The sequence below is a fragment of the Pantherophis guttatus genome, chromosome 2 (assembly GCF_059756535.1).
Source record: "Pantherophis guttatus breed Tessera chromosome 2, ASM5975653v1, whole genome shotgun sequence".
Lineage (NCBI taxonomy): Eukaryota > Metazoa > Chordata > Lepidosauria > Squamata > Colubridae > Pantherophis > Pantherophis guttatus.
Genome location: NC_142064.1, coordinates 100,196,601 through 100,215,731, shown reverse-complemented (window position 1 = coordinate 100,215,731; position 19,131 = coordinate 100,196,601). Strand labels below are relative to the sequence as shown.

Sequence of the window (19,131 nt, the reverse complement as noted above, 5' to 3'; positions counted from 1 at the left end):
TCCAATAGCTATATTTGATCTTGTACAAAGTGCAAACAAGAGCAGTAAGAATAGTTCAGTGAAGCAAAGATGAAAGTGAGCAGAGCCAGATTTTTTTCAAAAAAAAAATCCAAAGCTGTAGTTAATCAAACAAATGAATGAAAATGTAAAATAAATATTTTGCTTCCAGAAGTGCCAGCCAGATGCTCCCACCACGTGCAGAAAGAATGTGTATAAGCTTTACCAGAGAGTACAACACAGATGCATAACTATTTTAGCCATATATTTTTTTCTTAAACCACTTCCAAAAGAACTGCATATATTTAAACATCATCATCTTTGCTTTGGTCTTTGACCGGCTTATATTTTAACAAAAACAAAACCCACATTTAGGGGTTGTTTTTATCATTAAGAGACTTTTGAAAAGATAAAAAAAAATAGTTTAAAAAATAAACAGTTTTATTCCAAAACACTTCTGAGTTTTAATTGTATATACCAGTAATCATATCATCCTGGATAATTTCAGAAATTATTAGACTGTGATACAATCGTTAAGTAACTGCACTGGTACCGGAACTGGTACCAAGTTCAAATTCCCCCACAAATGCTCTCTGAGGGATTTTGGGTCAGTCACTCTCTCTCAGGTCAGCCTGTCTCACTTTTGTGTGTGTTGTGTCTTTGAGTTAGTTTTTGATTCCTGGCAACTGCTGAGACAGAAGTACTTGCAGTTTTCTCAGAAGTCATTTGCCATTGCCTTCTTCCTAGGGCTAAGAAAGAGTGACTGGCCCAGGGTCACCTAACTGGCTTTGCGTCTAAGATGGGACTAGAACTCAGAGTTTCCTGGTTTCTAGGCCACCACCTTAACCACTACATCAACCTGGATCTCTACCTCAACTTATCTCATAGGATAGTTGCTGAGGGGGAAAATGGGAGAAGGAACTACTATAATCTACCTTGACCTCCTGAAAGGAAAGCAACATATACATCTAACAAACACATTCTTGCTATTTCCTTTTGCCTTTGGAAATTCAGTGGTGTAATTTGCTATCAAACTTAGTAGTCTTGGTAGTACAGTGGTCTAAAGCACCCTGTTATTAAGACCAGCTGCCAGCAATTACTGCAGGTTCGAATCTCGCCAGGCTCAAGGTTGACTCAGCCTTCCATCCTTTCTAAGGTAGGTAAATTGAGGACCCAGTTGTGGGGGCAATAAGCTGACTTTGTATAAATATACAAAAGGATGAAGACTGTTGCTTAGTGCATTGTAAGCCACCCTGAGTCTCCGAAGAAGGGCGGTATATAAATCAAATAAAAAAAAAAAAACTTCAGCAATAAAAGCTTCCCATAGAAGCTCAGGCACATGAGTTTTTCCTTTCCCGAGCATGCATATACAACCACATGGACACTAATAGGCAGTGCTGGGGAGATGTATAAACTTACCAGTGGAGCTCAGAGTCCAATCCTGCTTTCCCATTCATTAGGCACGTGAGTCTAGAAAAGGAAGATGTGCTGATTTGGATCTATCTGTAATGTTGCACATAGATCTCTATTGTGCAATAGATCTCTATTGAACACATGTTGAAAATTGCAAGGAATTCACATGTGTGCCTGAATCAGCCCTTACAACACATCTGTTCAAAGGAATTAAAAAAATATAAAAAGTTGCCTTAGTTTTTCACAAAAGAAAGAGAAGAAGAAGAAATAGTATTCAAAATTTATAAATTTTAATCTGCTGTCTTTCCTGTGATAGACAGATATCCCCTCCAGGAAACCACATAGAGAAATTTTTCTTTGCTTCTTCTGCCTTGCATCTGTTATACGTATGTGCAGATAGATTTGGTGAAACAAAGCAAAATTGTTGATTTATAAATGACAAGTACTTATATGCAAGCTTGTCTCCCTAGGGAAAAGAAATCCATTATTATTCTTAAGTGTTTACAGGTTACCTATTCTCTTACAGAATGTTTTCATGGCAGCTTCCAACAAAGTATAAATTCAAGAAGTAGCACGGTAATATTATAAGGCATTAAAAAATTGATTACATATATGTGGGAAAAAGTAATTTCACAAGTCCCACAGCTCCAAGCTGCGAAGATCAAAACCAGGTGGTATTTTTTTTTAAAGGGCCTGGAAATATACTAGAAGCTACTGAGAAATAATTGAATTAGATAGATTTGGTAGCTTAACTTTTGCAAGTGGCAAAACAAATTTAAATAATCCTACATAATTATTACTAATAGATAATATAGATTGTATAACAAATACCTCAGAGTAAAACCATGTAATTTCTCCCTTTGATAATTTATTGGAAAATAGCATTCAGAAATCAATATATAATCAAATCATATTATAAATCCTTGCTGAATCAAACAGTGTGTGTACATGACTATTATACTCAGGCCCATAAAAATGGAGCAATTTGGCAGTGCATTTTTATTGCACAAAGTTTAGCTTTCTCTGAGAAGGAGAGCTTCTTGAAGATGTAAAGATTTTTAAAATCAAGAAACAAGATTTTCCATGACCAAAGTAGAAACTTCCCTTTCCATTCCAAAATCAGCAGAAGCAGTCTAGTAAAATTAGCATTATGGATTGTGAAAAGACAAACTATGTGAGTTTGCATAATTTAGAAGGCTTCAAAACTCAGCATCCTTGACAGAATTGGGATTCCATCCACATAAGATTTCATGTGTAGCCCAGACTGCATATAATATGGCAAACCAGTTTAGTAGTTGGGGAGGGCATTAGAGGCTTCAATTATGCAAGGCAAAGTGGTGGGGTCTCATCATACACATGTATGATTCTGGGTTTCTAGATGTATGTGGGGGTTTTGCTTTATTGTAAACTATACAAAACCTATTTTAGCCTTCTACTATAGCAATCATGTGTTTTGTAGGATATCATGTTGGCAATGAAGTCAAAGAGGATCCGAGTTATACAAGAAAAAAATGGGGATAGCAAATTGCCTACACTGGCATGTATCCTTGGCCATCATCAACAGATCCATCCCTATCAAATAAACTTCATGCCAGTATTATACCTTTCTGTAAACAGCTGTTCTTGATAGAATGTGTCCAAGGAACCCAGATTGTGAGCAGCTCTGGCACATTAATGTGTTGATATATGAAGAAACATTTGTGGTGAGACCATAACATGATAATCAGGTAGCCCACCAACGTCTCTGAAAAGAAACTTGGATTCAATCTGCTTCAATAATTTTGATACTGAGTCCAGAATATGCTTTGATTCTAGAAGGTCCTGTAAAAATACTGGAGAGAAAAACTAGAGGCAAGATTGAAACTACAAGCAACCACTAAATTCAGAGTATTGGAGTGCTACTAATAATTAGGAACGTCGAATAACAATCAGTAGATCAGCTGCATTTCACAGGATAGTTTTATTTAATATGATTACCTTCTTCAGAGGGTATTTCAAAACTGATGGATAATCCACAGTTCAATTAATTAAATTAATTAAAACCCCTAAAAACCCTCAAGATTACTTGCATTGGGACTTCAGTCTCCAGTAGAGCACCATGGCCAAAACTGAAGCAAATCAAAGGAAATGGGATGTGCTATAAAATACATTTCTGGCCTTTAGCTCAAGTGTCCATAGAATAAATATCAATACACACAAAATGCAAAACTTTTTGAGCTTCCCTGAAGTATCAAACTACCATTCTGGAAAACAATGATGAAAACAGACAAAATGAGACTTTTTTTTCTGATCCAGCAAGATCCCTGTTTTAGTCTGGCAATATCTCTATTACAGTCACAAGATATACTATCTAAGCAACTTACGGCAGTATTTGAATGGGAAGTCCTCTAGGAAGTCCAGGTAGGCTAGCCTAGGGTTTCTCAAACTCAATAATCTCAAGATATGTGGACTTTAGCTCCCAGAATTCCTTAGCATGCTGGCTGGGGAATTCTGGGAGTTGAAGTCCATACATCTTAAGATGGAGAAATACTTGGCTAAATCCATATCATGACAAGAAAATATCATGGGCCCAAGTACTTAAGTGACCAGAAGTCAAGCTCAACTCAGAGAAGACTTTAGGGGAAACAATACAATGTAAGTTCAATAATAATAAGTAATAATAAGTTCAGCATGCAAGACACAAGGAGCAACAGTCTCCATCTTGGCAGTAAAAATTGTCTCTGTTGGAGGTCTGGGGTCAACTGAGGAAGCTTTACCAGCCAATGCAGGGAATAGATTTTGCTGCCAGTAGGAGCAGCAAAGTGTGATCAAGAAAGGGAGTTTGCATGCACATGGATCATCTAACAGGGAAATTCACTTGCACAAGCACCATTAGGATAAACAGGATATTAAATGTCCATAGCAAAAGTGAGATTATCCAATCTAAGACCAGTAGATAAGGAAAAAAAGTTATGATCACAGCAATATTTTGGCAAAGAATTGGAAAGTGATAAAAGAGATTAAGAAAGCCTATATCCCAAAGGTGCTTTTTCAAAAGGCACCTTTGTTTTCCCTTGCTTCTCAGTTTGCTTCTCATTCAAGAAGCTTCTTCAGTTCTCAGAACTGAAACAAGCTTCTTGGATGAGAATTGTAGAAGCTTCTTGGATGAGAAGCAAAACGTCTTCAAGGGAAAACAAAGTCCGGTTGCCTTTTGAAAAAACACTTTTGGGACAACCATGACCTGCATGATTGAGAATCTCCATAGACAAAGAAAGTCTATACTAACACTTGTTTCAACCTCTAAACTATTTCTAAGAGGAGAAATATATTCTCAATTGCCCACCAACAGAAGAATGCAAGCAACTTCCTCAGGTAAACGCCAGATTGATTGGAGCCGGGCACTGAAATGTGTCTAAGTACAACTGGACAGCTGTGTGGCCCAATACAAGTTGTCAGTTGTGTGTGCTTTGGTAGAGGAACTTCATAAGAGGCGGAAATAACTTCACCTCAGGGATGGTTTTAAGTTAGCAGTTGTGAGCAGCTCAGCTGGATTCATCGGTTTGCACAGCCCAGTTCTGGAACATTTTTCAATTCTATCCATTCATACCACAATACAGGAGCATCTTGCACATGGAACTGTACAGCAAGAAGTCCAAAAGCTGAATGGCAGGTGGCAACTTCCCCAAGGAAGAGGTGCCGAATGGAACCCAGCACGTCACTGTATGTTCTGCACTGCCGCACATAAGGCTGCAATCTTATAAACAGATTCAGGGTTAAACTGTTCCTAGACTGTATAAATTATGTAAATTTAGAGTGCTGAAAAGGCATGTGAGAGAGGCAGCCCTTTTCAAGCTACACAGAACATATATTTGTTCCACTATTACCTCTGGTTCAAACTGGTTTTGCAGATTTTTTTAAAAGTATAGAAATCTGCTTAACAGAGTTGAAAGGGGATTAATATAGATACAAAACTACCAATGGTTCTTCTTTCCAATCTCCTTCTAGTCAGTCTCTGAAAAAAAATAATTTGTTCCATAAATATACACCCTACTCTTAGGTTACCACAGAATGTTCATCCTAGGCTATTGCTGTGAGGCTGGATCCTGCAAGCTTCAGCATTTGCAGCTACAACATAGTAAGCCGTGCTCAGTCAGAAACAATTCCTCCCTGTCACAACGCATGGAAAACTGGACATTGAAACCAGAGGAAACACAGAAAAGCAGCTCACACAAACACCACTGGGTTGTGTAAAAAGGCCAATGGCTACCACAGCCCTATCTAGCAATCTAAAAGCATGGTAGCAGATCATACTAGCTTTCCACTGGATTAACAAATCCATGTCTGTGTGATTCCCACTGCCTTTGTAAATGCAATGCATAATCTGTGCAAAGACAGGAAAAATCATTCATTGTGTATCCCACATAATAGAGAGCGGGGAGCCAGTCTGGACCAGCCTAGCAGGGGGAGCGGATTAGCTGTGATTTAAGAAAGCTTTTGACAAGTTTCATGTTTTGACTCGTGTTTCTAATAAGAAGGGGGTTCTCCCTCCCCCTCCCCTTCAGGCCAGGGCAAATGGAGAGGGGGAATTCCAGGTGATGTAAGTAATACTGTCTCTAATATCCATTTGCTTTTTTCTGTCAGGCAAAGGGAGCTGCAAAGGGAACATTGCAACATTGCATTAGGGTTGAGAAGAATCTCTTTTTCACAGAAGAGGGAGAGATGCAAGCAAGCTGACCTATGCTGTGAAAAAGAGACCACAGATGTTTTCAAATCCCTCTTCTCTCTAGGAATTCAAAATATATTAGCAGGGCAATAAAGATGCAAGGTGAGGCAGCTGGTATCACATAAAAGGGCATTCTTCTGCTCTCCTTAGAGACCCTCAACCCCCATCTCTCCTTAGAGAGAGATCCATTGCACCCCCAATTCTCCCCAGGCTCTTTTTGCCCTGCACACAAAGGAATATACATTTATCTAATAGGATGCAATCCCCCCCCACAACAGACACAGATCTCATCCTGGGGGCGGAGTGGGGGGAAACAAGTCAAGCACAGCTCAACAGATGCTCTTCATAAACCCTCCAGAATTTTGGGGGTTGGTGGGGTGAAAAGGGAGAGGGAGAAGATTACAGCTACAGAAGTGTATCCAACAACAATAAAACACAGCAAAAAGGGCTGCCTCTATGTGGAACAGCCACGAGCCAGCTGTGCAGCAGTTTGAAATCATGACCTGATTTTTCAATTATGCCTCTTCTCCCCACTTCCCTCCCCCTTTAGCCAAGCCATCTGACACAAGAAAGAAGCCTGATCTGTAGAAAGGAAAAGGGAGGAAGCAGAACCCCAGCGTGGATGGACTCAGCCTCCTGGGGCCACACTTCCAGGTTCTCCAATGGGCCCCAGGACCCTTTTCCCCAGGAAGCAGGAAGGCAAGCAGCGAAATTGAGCAGTTTGCGGCTCAACTCTGCTCCAAAGTACCCACCTGGCTGGTGCGGTCAGGATGCTCTATCGGAGTGGGAGGATCTCTCTGGGAAAAAGAAAAGCGGAGAAGGGTCGCTCAAATCTGTGGTGGAGATGAGATCCTGGAAAAGTGCTCCTCCGATCGCTCTTTTCTCGCTGCTCCCCTTTCTCTTTCTCGCTCAGACATATATATTTTTGTGGGATCCCTGAAAGGGATCCACGATCCACTCACTCGGATCTCGCTAGCAGCAACCTTTCCACAGCGCCTCCGCGAGATGGGAACCTGCCAGCCGGCCGCCCAGCCAGCCTGTTGTCTGGGCTCCTAAAGCAATCCTCGGAGAGAGTTCTCATAGCCCAATGCAGGGATTCCGGATCCCCCTTTTCTGGCCCGGCCTTTCCCACTCGCCAAATCCGGAGTCTGTCGGCCAGTCCAGATCTTCGGCTTGGGACGGGAGGTGTCTTGTGGCTACCAGCTTTTTTTTTTCTGTCAAAGCGCCTTTCTGCCAGCCAGCTAGCCAGGTTTCTTTCCACAAACGCTCCTGCTTGGCGCTTCTTTTCGGGACTTCGCTCCCCTTGGCAGAAATTCCCTGCTCCGAGCGGGATTGTGAGGATCCCGCGATCCGAAGCTGCGGGGGCTCCGATCTGATTCTCTTGCAAACAGACCCCGCGAGGGCAGCCGTGGTCTTTCCTCCTCGCTTCGCACCGGCTTCGTCGGCCCCAAACGGAGCAGCCCAGCGTCCTGAAGGCGGAGCTCCAAGCGGAGGCCCTGCCCTACCTTCCGCGCTCCCAACCACCAGCAGCAGCAGCAGCAGCAGCAGCAGCAATCTTGCGAGGAATCCGCAAAGTTGTTGTCGTGCACCCTTCCCGGCTGCTGGCAAAAGGCTCCTTCGGCCGAATTCCCCCCTCCCCTCCCCCCTGGAGCTCTAAGCCAAAAGGTACCTGGACTCAGCCGGGCTCTTGCGCCGCCACCTCGTCACGGACTTCCGTCTCGCCCAGCTTCAGGCTGCAGCAGGACCGGGGACCAAAAAGGTTCTTGCTGGCCTCAGGGCGTAACAAACGGTGGGGATACCTGTGGAACTGCTGAGGCGACTCTCAGCGGGAAGCCCTTCATAAAAGCTCAATGTGAAGTTTTCTTTCTGGTAAAGTTAAGGCTGCCAGTTAATTAAGGAATTGTCTTCAACATAAGTAATTTGGCCTCTGGCCAAGACGTTAGCGTAGATTCCAAGTTTGAGTATTGAAGGACGTCGGAACTAGTTTACCACTGAACAAAAAGGCAATTGCTCTTTTTATTTTTGAATACTTTTCATTCTCTCTTGCTGAGAGCTTTCAGAAGCAGCAGAGAGACTTTAAATACTCATTTTCAACTCCACCAATTACATTTGGAAAAGATGAAATTAGTTGCCTGCGATTAGCTGTAGTTGAATAATCCACCAATTAAAATGTGTATGTTCAGCTTTCTCAATTATGACAGAACAGTATACTTACTACTACGTAATTTTCAAGGCTGCTTGTAGAATATCAAAACCTGAACTTCCTAAAGAGTACTTTTCCAAACAATTTAGAAAATGTATATCTCAAATCTGGATATTTTCCATTGAGTCATGCAATCACAGCTCCCATATAGTTTCACATTTCCCAGACTTTAAAACTGAAAATGTGTTGAACTACTTTTCTTGATCAGGCCAAACAGCAGGTATTTTACCAGCCAAATAGTGCACAAAAGATAAACATACTTCAGGAATCCTAAGGGGAAGGGGAAGAGTAGCTAGAGAAAAACCATAGACATTGAGAGAGTTAAACACATATACACTTCCCATATGTTTGGATCCAAATTGCCCCCTTCTGAAATAACTTTTCTCTAACAAAAGCAGCCATCTGGATTTTGTTACATTTGTTTAAAGGCTAAATTGCATGAGAGCATGTTTCAGAATTAGGTACAAATTCACTGTACCACAGCTAGCACATGTGGTAAAGAAAATAGGATGATTAAATAGTAATGCAAGCAAATGCTCTTATCAGGAGATCCAACAAGCCAACAAACAAAGTTGGCAAGTTCTCATGACCAATCTGTGACACAAGTAGAGATGCCATTTTAACCCATTTGTAACCTCCTCAAAGGCTCCTCAAAGTTTCCCTCCATTTCTCCTAACTACAGCTAGTCCTCAACTTACAACCACAATTGAGCCCAATATTTATGTTGCTAAGTGAGAAATGTATTAAGTGAGTTTTGTGCCATTTTACAACTTTTTTTGCCACAGTTGTTAAATGAATCACTGTGGTTGTTAAATTAGCAACACTGTTGTTAAGTGAATCTGGTTTCCCCATTTATTTATTTATTTTATTTATTTATTATTGCGATTTATATGCCGCCATTCTCCCGAGGGACTCAGGGCGGCTTACAAAAACAATATCCAATACAAATCACGATAAAATTAAAATCAACAACCCAATTAAAACAATTTAAAATTATAACAATGTACACCCATAACGGATCAGTTAACTTGACGAAAGATCCACGTCTTCAACTCACGATGGAAGGAAAGGAGGTCAGGGGCTGTCCTGAGCTCGGTGGGCAAATCATTCCAGAGGGTCGGGGCTCCCACAGAGAACGCTCTCCTCCTGGGGGCTGTCAGCCGACATTGTTTGGCTGAAGGCACCCTGAGGAGGCCCACTCTGTGAGAGCGCACGGGACGGTGGGAGAGCAGCTGGAGATGGTCCTGCAAGTACCCCGGGCCTAAACCATGAAGGGCTTTATAGGTAAGCACCAGCACCTTGAAACGAATCCAGAACGCCACTGGCAGCCAGTGCAGCTCACGCAGGAGAGGTGTTACACGGGAGTAACGAGAAGCCCCCGTAATTACCCGCGTGGCCGCATTCTGGACTAGCTGGAGCCTCCAGATGCATCCCAAGGTCAGCCCTATGTAGAGGGTGTTACGGTAGTCCAACCTAGAGGTAACGAAGGCGTGAGTGACCGTGGCGAGGGCATCCCGGTCTAGAAAAGGGCACAACTGGCACACAAGACGCACCTGTGCAAAGCCCCCCCTGGTTACGGCCGTCAGATGGTCATCCAAGGACATCCAAGAATCCAGGAGGACGCCCAGATTGCGAACCCTATCGGAGGGAGTAAGAGTCTCCCCCCCGATCATTAAAGTTGGAACTTCCAGATCCCGAGATGCCGGCATCCACAGCCACTCAGTCTTGGAAGGGTTGAGTCTGAGTCTGTTCCTCCCCATCCAAACCCGCACCGCTTCCAGGCAATGGGACATCACGGAAAGGGCATCACTAGGGTGATCAGGGGTGGAGATGTAAAGCTGGGTATCATCAGCATATTGATGATACCTCACCCCAAAACCACGAATGATCTCACCCAGCAGTTTCATATAGATGTTAAAGAGCAGGGGAGAGAGAACGGATCCCTGAGGCATCCCACAAGTGAGGGGCCTCTGGGAGGATTCCTGACCCCCCCGCCCAAACAGACTGCAAGCGACCAGAGAGGTAGGAGGAGAACCATCGCAAAACAGTGCCTCCTATCCCTATCTCTCTGAGCCGCTGCAGCAGGATACCATGGTTGATGGTATCGATAGCCGCTGAGAGGTCAAGAAGGACCAGGATGGAGGAGCAACCCCCATCCCTGGCCCGCCAGAGATCATTTACTAGAGCGACCAATGCCGTTTCCATGCTGTGATCACGCCTGAAACCAGATTGGTAAGGATCGAGGTAGTCTGTTTCCTCCAGAATTGCGGGAATTGCTGTGCCACCATGGACTCAACAACCTTCGCTAAAAAGTGAAGGTTGGAGACTGGACAGTAGTTGTTAAGAACATCAGGGTCCAGGCTAGGCTTCTTAAGGAGGGGCCAAACCACCGCCTCTTTGAGAGCAGCGGGGAAAACCCCTTCCCTTAACGAAGCATTGGCAACAGCCTGAATCCAGTCTCCAGTCACCTCTCTGGCTGCAGAAACAAGCCAGGAGGGACAAGGGTCCAATAAACACGTGGAGGACCCCAGCCGATCCATAATCCTGTCCACATCATCCAGTGAAACAGGCTCAAACTCAACCATTGATTTTACTTGTCAGAAGTTTGCAAAAGGTGATCATATGACCCCAGGACACTGCAACGGTCATAAATGTGAGTCAGTTGTCAAGCATCTGAATGTAAATCACATGACCATGGGGATGCTGCAATGGTCATAAGTCTGAAAAATGGTCATAAGTCACTTTTTTTCCAGTGCCGTTGTAACTTCTAGTGATCATTAAATGAACTGCTGTAACTTGAGGACTACCTGTATAGTCTTTGGTGCAGAGGTTATCCTGAAAGATTAAGACTTCAATCACAGTCGTAATCTGAGTAGTGATTTGGATCTCCCTAGCTCTCAAATCTGACCCTATAAATCAGGGGTCTCCAACCTTGGCAACTTTAAGCCTGGCGGACAGAATTCTTTAAGCCAGAATTCCCCAGCCAGCAAAGCTTAAAGTTGCCAAGGTTGGAGACCTCTACTATAAATCACTACATTGCACTGGAGGTCACATCTCCCATTCCAGTTTGGTATCCAAGGGACAAACGAGGCAGGACAAGAAGGATGATCTTCTTGTTAGGTTAGATCTTCCGTGTCCTATCACACCATTCTGCTTGTTTTTAGGGTACATTTCTATAATAGCCAGGCTTTTCTCAGAAGGTCATGACAGGAGCAGGAGGCCCCTGGACTTGTCAATGTCAATTGATTCAAAACCATAGTCCTCTCTGTTTCTCCATGGTAGCTCACTGGACTCACAGCCTCTGAAAGCAGCTATCTCCCACCAAGGTTCCTGCTATAAATATCCATCACTTATGGAAAGATTTCAAGAACCGGATATGTTTAGCATAATTAAAGCCATTTAACTCTGGACTAAATCAGGAGTTGTTAGATTATGTTCCAGAGAAAGCCAGGGTTCCTTGGAAGTTAGGCATAGGATTATACATCTGAAAAGCTTACTGTCCCCACAATCATCCTTTGTGTAGCCACAAGGTAACATTGGGTAGCATATTTAGTTGGTTAATATAGATCACAATCTACACAGACTCACAACAGAATAAAAAAAAACAGGATTGGAACTAAAACAAGAAACACAGAGGCACAATGCAAAATTCAGATGGCTTCTATTAATCGCTCTCAAAAAGCCCTCCAGAACAAGTCAGTTTTTACTAACCTCTGCAAGACCAAGGGCAAATTATTTCAAAGGAAAGGGACTGCCACAGAGCAACTGCCTCCGCACTCTTCACCCCCTCAATAATGGGGGTGTCACTAATTTATTTTCTTGGGATAGGATGATTCTGTATGAAAGAGACAGTCTGCCAGATACCTTAGACCAGTGTTTTCCAACCTCAGCCATTTTAAGGTGTGCGGATTTCAATTTCCAGAATTTCCCATCCAGCATCCCTGGCTAGGGAATTCTGGGAGTTGAAATCCAGACATCTTAAAATAGCTGAGGTTAAGACCAGCATTGTTTGGACACTAGGGACCGGTTCAGTGGAAAACAATCTAGATACCGCACATGCATAGATGAAACTTATCTCGCTTGCGTGGCCCAGTTCCAAACATACCATGGACTTGTATTGGTCGGCAGCCTAAGGCAGGAAACCCTGCCTTAGACCTTTATAGAATTAAACCAGCAGCAGCAAACCTTGACCAAGTGGCCCAGGTGTTTTGCACAGATTCATCTCATGTGCTAATTGCACCCATTCCTGGACCAGAAGTTCTGCTCACTGTCATTTATATTTTAGTCCCAGTTGGATTAGGGCAATAGTCCATCCATATACAGGTTTGCCCTTGAAAAACACTCAGAAGCTAATTGGTTCAGAATGTAGTAGTTTGAAGTGTTCCAAATTTTGCCTGTGCAACACCACCGCTGCACATATTATACTGGCTTCCAGTGTGCAATTCCAGGTCCCGATTATTATATTTAAATTCCTGTATGGCATGGGACCATGTGTGGCATGATACCTTATCTGTGAGGATTATTGTCTGCTCCCCTAGATGCAACAGTTAAATAAATAATGTCAGGAGATGTGCCTTCTCACTGCTGAATGGAACAGTCTCTTCACTGAGATTTGAAGGGCCACAACTCCCTTGGCCTTTCAGAAGGTTGTTAAAACCCAGCTTTTCCTGCAGGCATCAGGACCAGGATGTTAAAGGAACTCAATAGAAGCCTGTTTGTTTTGGCCAATTGGTGCTTTCGTGGGGTTTTTTTAAAACATTGTTTTATATTGGATTATTTTTAACTTTTGTCATGGGATACTTTTATATTGTTTTCTTAAATCAGTTATTCAACTTATGTATTTAAGATGGGCAGCCTTACGAACTTTCTAACTAATAATTCCTACGTTGCAATCTATAATCTAAGGCAGCTGTAGGTAGCTCAGAAAGGCTGACCACAATCCTCTGTAAATCATTATGTGCACACATTACATTATAACTCTAAATGTTTTGCAACAACCTGAGCCATGTGGAGAATCTTCTAGAAATAAGATGATGTGAGAAACTTGAAAGCAATTACATTGGTTAGATTTATAGATGTTTTTTCCTTTCCCTATGAATCTATAAACAGAATGCAAAAGATAAGTTACAAAGGGTCATCTCATCTGTTCCTCCTCAAAGAAAAAATATTCCAAGTATAGCTATCTAGTAAATTAGCATATCTAGCAATTAACACACAGGTTATAGTTCAATATGCAAAACTGAAACAGAAATATACATCATACCACAAAGGCCCCATAAGCAAAAACCATACTAACTCAAATATTTGGATTCAGTGGAAGTTTTTAACCCAATTGCTTTCCAGTTCTGGTAGAAGTTTATTGAAATTAAAATTATTGTTAAATCAGTGTTGAATTCTTTGATAAGGCTCAAACGGAAACTTGCTTGCTTCTGCTCTTCTGAGAGAGCCAGGTCAAGTTTTACACTGGATTAATTTGTGACTTTCACAAATGTACATTTTGACATGAACATAATAGAGATACAAAAGTAGCACAGTATGGCTAAATTTATAGTTCTTAAATTGAAAAAAGTGGAGAGGATGTCTAAATGACATATTTTGACAGCTGTTCTTCATTGTAGACATGAGAAATTGGTCCTGAAATTCTGTGGGAATTCTTTCACCAAATGAGGTACCATATTTGTTTAGACTCTGAGAATTCCTTTTTAAAAAATGATATAAAGAGTGTTGGAAAATACAAAAGAAAAAGTGTTGCATACTAATTTATAAAGGGCAAAATCCATGTAAAATATCTGAGGAACCATGGGATTGGTTCACCCCACCTGCACTAACAAAAGGGCATGCTGCAAACCCTGTTGGTCAATTCCAGCTGACGGGGTTCAGAAGAGACTTTTCTGTCATGGCTCCAGCCCTCTGGAACATTGTGTCACCTGAGGTAAGATCCGCACAGCCCTTTTTGGCCTTTGAAAAGGGCCTGAAGACATAGCTCTGCCAACTGGCCTGGAGTCTCAATGCGGGTGTGGAATTTTGTGGGTTGGTTAATGGAATAAGATAACATCCCACCCCCGTGTGCATCTTATTCCCTTCCTGCCCATCTTTTTTTAGGCAAGATGAGCAGCATATGATAAATCAATCAATCAATCAATAATAATCAAGCATAATCAAGTCCTTCGGGAGTAGGGCGGTATAGAAATCTAATAAATAATAATAAAATAATAAAAGTTTGATTTTACTAATTTGAGCACCGAGCATTCTTTTCACATGCTCAGTTTTAATTGAGACGCAGCTCAAAAACAAATATGTAGTCTACAGACTACCCTTAAATACCCAAAATTCAAATAATGTGTCCATTATTTGGCATAGCCCATTAAGGCATAGCCCTTTCTGTACCACTTCTAGGAGAGAAGCAATATCACGGCCCTATATATCCAACTCCATGATTATAGAAATCTACTATATCTCAAAAAACTTTTTTCAAGGTGTTCTTGCAATGGCCTAATTTTCAAAGTAGAATAATGCTTTCTTTACATTTGGATAAGCATTTGAATTTGGAATTCTTATTTGGAATTTGAAAAGATACATACAAGAAAGCTAAAATGCATTTATTTTATTTATTTATTTATTATTTAAATTTTTATATCGCCCTTCTCACGAGGGACTCAGAGCGGTGTACAGCCACAATAAAATACATATATCCATACAATTTAAAAAACAGTTTAAAACATATTAAATAATTTGGCCCTATATTAAAAACTAAAACACCCATTAAAATTCGTTCTTAAGCCAGCCCAGCCTGTTGAAACAGTAAAGTCTTAAGGGCACGGCGAAAGGTACGTAGGTCAGGGATCATACAAATCTCCGGGGGCAGTTCATTCCAGAGGGCAGGTGCCCCCACAGAGAAGGCTCTCCCCCTGGGGGTCACCAGTCGACATTGTCTGACTGACAGTACCCTGAGGAGTCCCTCTCTGTGGGAGCGTATTGGCCAGTGGGAGGCTATCGGTGGCAGAAGGCGATCTCGTAAGTACCCAGGTCCTAAGCCATGGAGCGCTTTAAAGATGGTAACCAGCACCTTGAATCGCACCCGGGAGACCACCGGGAGCCAGTGCAGCTCGTGCAGGAGCGGTGTTACATGGGTGCGCCGTGTTGCTCCCATAATCACTCGCGCGGCCGCATTCTGGACCAGTTGGAGCCTCCGAGTGCTCTTCAAGGGGAGCCCCATGTAGAGAGCATTACAGTAGTCCAGACGGGAAGTGATGAGGGCATGAGTGACCGTGCGCAAGGTGTCCCGGTCCAGAAAGGGACACAACTGGTAAATCAGGCGAACCTGATAAAAAGCCCCCTTGGCCACAGCCGTCACATGATCTTCTAAGGACAGCCCTGCATCCAGGAGGACGCCCAAGTTGCGAGCCCTCTCTGAGGGGGCCAAGATCTCACCCCCGATAGTCAGCGATGGAGCCAGCTGGCTATATCGGGACGCCGGAAACCACAGCCACTCGGTCTTGGAGGTGCTGAGTCTGAGCTTGTTTCTCCCCATCCAGATCCTCACGGCCTCCAGGCACCGGGACATATTCCAGAAGATATGATTTGGTCACCAGAGATGATGGTGACTTTCACTCATTTCTTTCCTCTTTAGTCACCTCAGCAGATAGCAGCATGTGGCTGGCCTTGACTGGATTCAGAAGTTAAGCAGGATGAGGGATCACAAGGGAACATCAGGTTTTTAGGTTTCACTTCATAGTGAAAATACAAAGACAAATGAAAACCCTGCAAAAGCTGCAGTGTCAAGCTACTTATCTGTTATTGCCAGGAAAACTTCATGAACATGAGCAGCAAGGGTCAAGCTTGATTTTGGGTCATCTGTGCTTTATTAAATGCATAATATTTAGAAAACTAATCATATATGAAGAGATTCTTTTATTTAAATGGGTAGTTCTATGGGAACATCTGCAACATTCCTGTATAAAGAAAAAAAATTGGATATGTAAGAAAAAAATAATAACCTATGCTTATCAACTTTTGAGTCAAACATCCATTTTCCATAGCTCTAAAAGGAATACTACATATCTGAAACCACAGAAACACATTTTTAGGATCTATGATTGGCCAAAATTCATGGATAGGCATTTATCAATGGAGAAAACCTTTTAAAGTTTACAAAGCTGACCCATACTTGAATAGCTGCAACCTCTATCTACTCTAATATGTACATCAGCAAAAGATATTTTCAGACTTAAAGCAAAAAGGCAGATTGCTGTCCTTACCCAGCACATTTTAGAAATGGGGGGTAATAAGATAAAGACAGAAAAATGGCACCCCCTCTGGCAAATACTGGATGAAGCAAAGGCCTCACTTCACTTGATTTCATAGCCAGCACATGATCAGCTAGATTCATACAATGCTACTGATTTAATAGTTCCATGAATGTAGTATTATAGTTCTGAATTAGCCACAGGCGATTCTGAAAAGATAGTCCTTTTATAAAAATCCCTTCAATGTCCTTATGTTATATGATATAATTTTGTATGTAAACATTTTTACATACAAAACATTTGCTAGACCAATTCTTGAATATAGCTCATCTGTCTGGAACCCGCACTGCATATTGGACATTAATACAATTGAGCAAATCCAGAGATATTTCATGAGAAGAGTCCTCCACTCCTCTGCCTGCATCAGAATAACTTATGCCACCAGTCTCCAAATTTTGGGCTTACGCAATTTAGAACTATGCCAGCTTCGGTCTTACCTAAGCATAGTACATAAAATTACCTGCTACAATGTCCTACCTGTCAATGACTACTTCAGCTTCAGCCACAACAATACAAGAGCACACAATAGATACAAACTTAAGGTAAACCGCTCCAAACTCGATTGCAGAAAATATGACTTCAGCAACAGAGTGGTCAATGCCTGGAATGCACTACCTGACTCTGTGGTTTCTTCCCCAAACCCCCATAACTTTAACCTTAGACTGTCTACTGTTGACCTCACCCCATTCCTAAGAGGCCGTAAAGGGCATGCATAAGTGCACCAACGTGCCTACCGTTCCTGTCCTAATTCCCCTTTTATTCGTATCCATTTCATGTATTCATAATCATGTTTATACTTATATCTGTTATCTAATACATGCTTGACGAAATAAATAAATAAAATAAAATAAATAAATAAAAAGAAAACATCTAATTCTCTTCACCCACTTCTCTTAAATGCTCTACATTTCATGCTTCGGCATAATAACCGAAGCCATTTCCATTTAGTTATTCCTTTTTCTTCTTGTTATCCTTTTCACTGCTCTTCACATATCCCTTCACAACTTCGATGGACTTCGGATTTTCAGCTCTTTTGGTTTTCCAGCTCTTTCAGGAGCTTTATAGTTTGGGCCACAGGAATAGATTACTGAAGCGGTAAACTTTACATGGAACTGCCCTTGAAGAGGGTCCAAAATGCAGTGGAATGGACAGTTTTTGGCATCTTCCATTATGTTGTATACATATGCCTATGCATGCTCCAAGAGCTTCCAGTAGGCATCCAGGTGCGATTCAAGGCACTGGTTGTAATCTATAAAGCCCTGCATGATATAGGGCCAGGCTACTTGTAGGACTGATTTCCCTCATTGTTTCTGCTCCCCCACAAGATCTAAGGGCATGCTCCAGGTCCCTTCTATAAAACAATGTCATTTTGTTGAACCCAGGAGTTGTCTCTGTAGCAGCATCTACTTTGTGAAATAGCATCCCCCAGAGATTCAGATGGACCTAACCTCTTAACCTTTTGTAAGGCCCTCAAGACCTGGCTATTTCCCCCCAGTGTTTGGGCCAGGTTACTCGAGCTTTGTTGTGGATGGGATTTTAGGACTGGAATTGATCATTTATCTTGGGCATCATGGGTTATTGTTTTGAATTGTTGGGGTCTTCAATATTTGTATGCCACCTAGAGCTACTTCTGTGAGATGGGCAGCCCCACAGATTATCTGAACAAATAAATACAATCTTTGGAAAGATCCTACAATATCCACAATAAAGGAAAGGTTAATAAAGATGGCAATGATACAACAATGGCTAGATTAACATCCCTGATGAGAGAAAAATCATTGAAGAAATTCATCTATAATTGGAAGCTTTTTGTGGATTTTTTGTAGGAGATGAAGAAACATCACATTTTGACATATGGATTTGATGATTGCTAAAATTTATTTCCCCTTTTTGGGGGGAAGGGGAAATGGACATTTTATTATAGTCTTTAACAGTCAAAAGTGTTCTTTATATCCTTGGAAGAAGAAGTCAGAAGTCATTCTTTGTACAGTATATATTTGTGTTTTCCTTTATTTTCCTTTATACTTTTCACACTTCTATCCCTACTTTCTTTTTACTCTTTATCGTTTCTCTTGATCATTAGTTTATGCTGTTTTTATGTGTATCTTTGGTAAAATGTAATGAAGTTATTTCACAGATAAATAAATAACTATTACTAGATAATGCTTGATCACCCATTGTATTTTCCCATGAGTCAGGCCTGTGACTTCTTCAGCTTTTAATGGATGCTGAGCTTCTCAACTCTGACCTTAAATATTATTATTTAATTATTTTAAAGATTTTTTTAAAATCCTCCCTTTATTATATTCTAAGCAACTCAAGGCAACGAACATACCTAATACTCCTTCCTCATCCTATTTTCCCCACAACAATCCTATGAAGTAGTTTGGGATGAGAGAGACTGGCCCAAAGTCACCCAGATGGCTTGCATACCTAAAACAGGCACTCATGGTTTCCTGATTTCTAGGCCAGCACCTTAATCCTGCACCAAACTGGATCCAATTACTAAC

At 41.8% G+C, this 19,131-nt stretch overlaps 1 protein-coding gene across 3 annotated transcripts in view; it reads right to left on the bottom strand.

Annotated features, from left to right (window-relative positions):
* Positions 1-8,215, bottom strand: part of LOC117661772 (ephrin type-B receptor 5) — a 168,745-nt gene extending 160,530 nt beyond the window's left edge. Inside the window, exons 1-2 of one of the 3 annotated variants that reach the window (XM_034410898.3) lie at positions 6,865-7,575; positions 1,417-1,467 (exon numbers count right to left, since the gene is read on the bottom strand). The gene's annotated coding sequence lies outside the window, so the exon portion shown is untranslated. Of the gene's footprint in view, positions 1-1,416; positions 1,468-6,864 lie in introns of all 3 variants that reach the window. The other 2 variants (XM_034410897.3, XM_087886459.1) reach the window with 2 other exon arrangements.
* Positions 8,216-19,131: the final 10,916 nt, after the last annotated feature.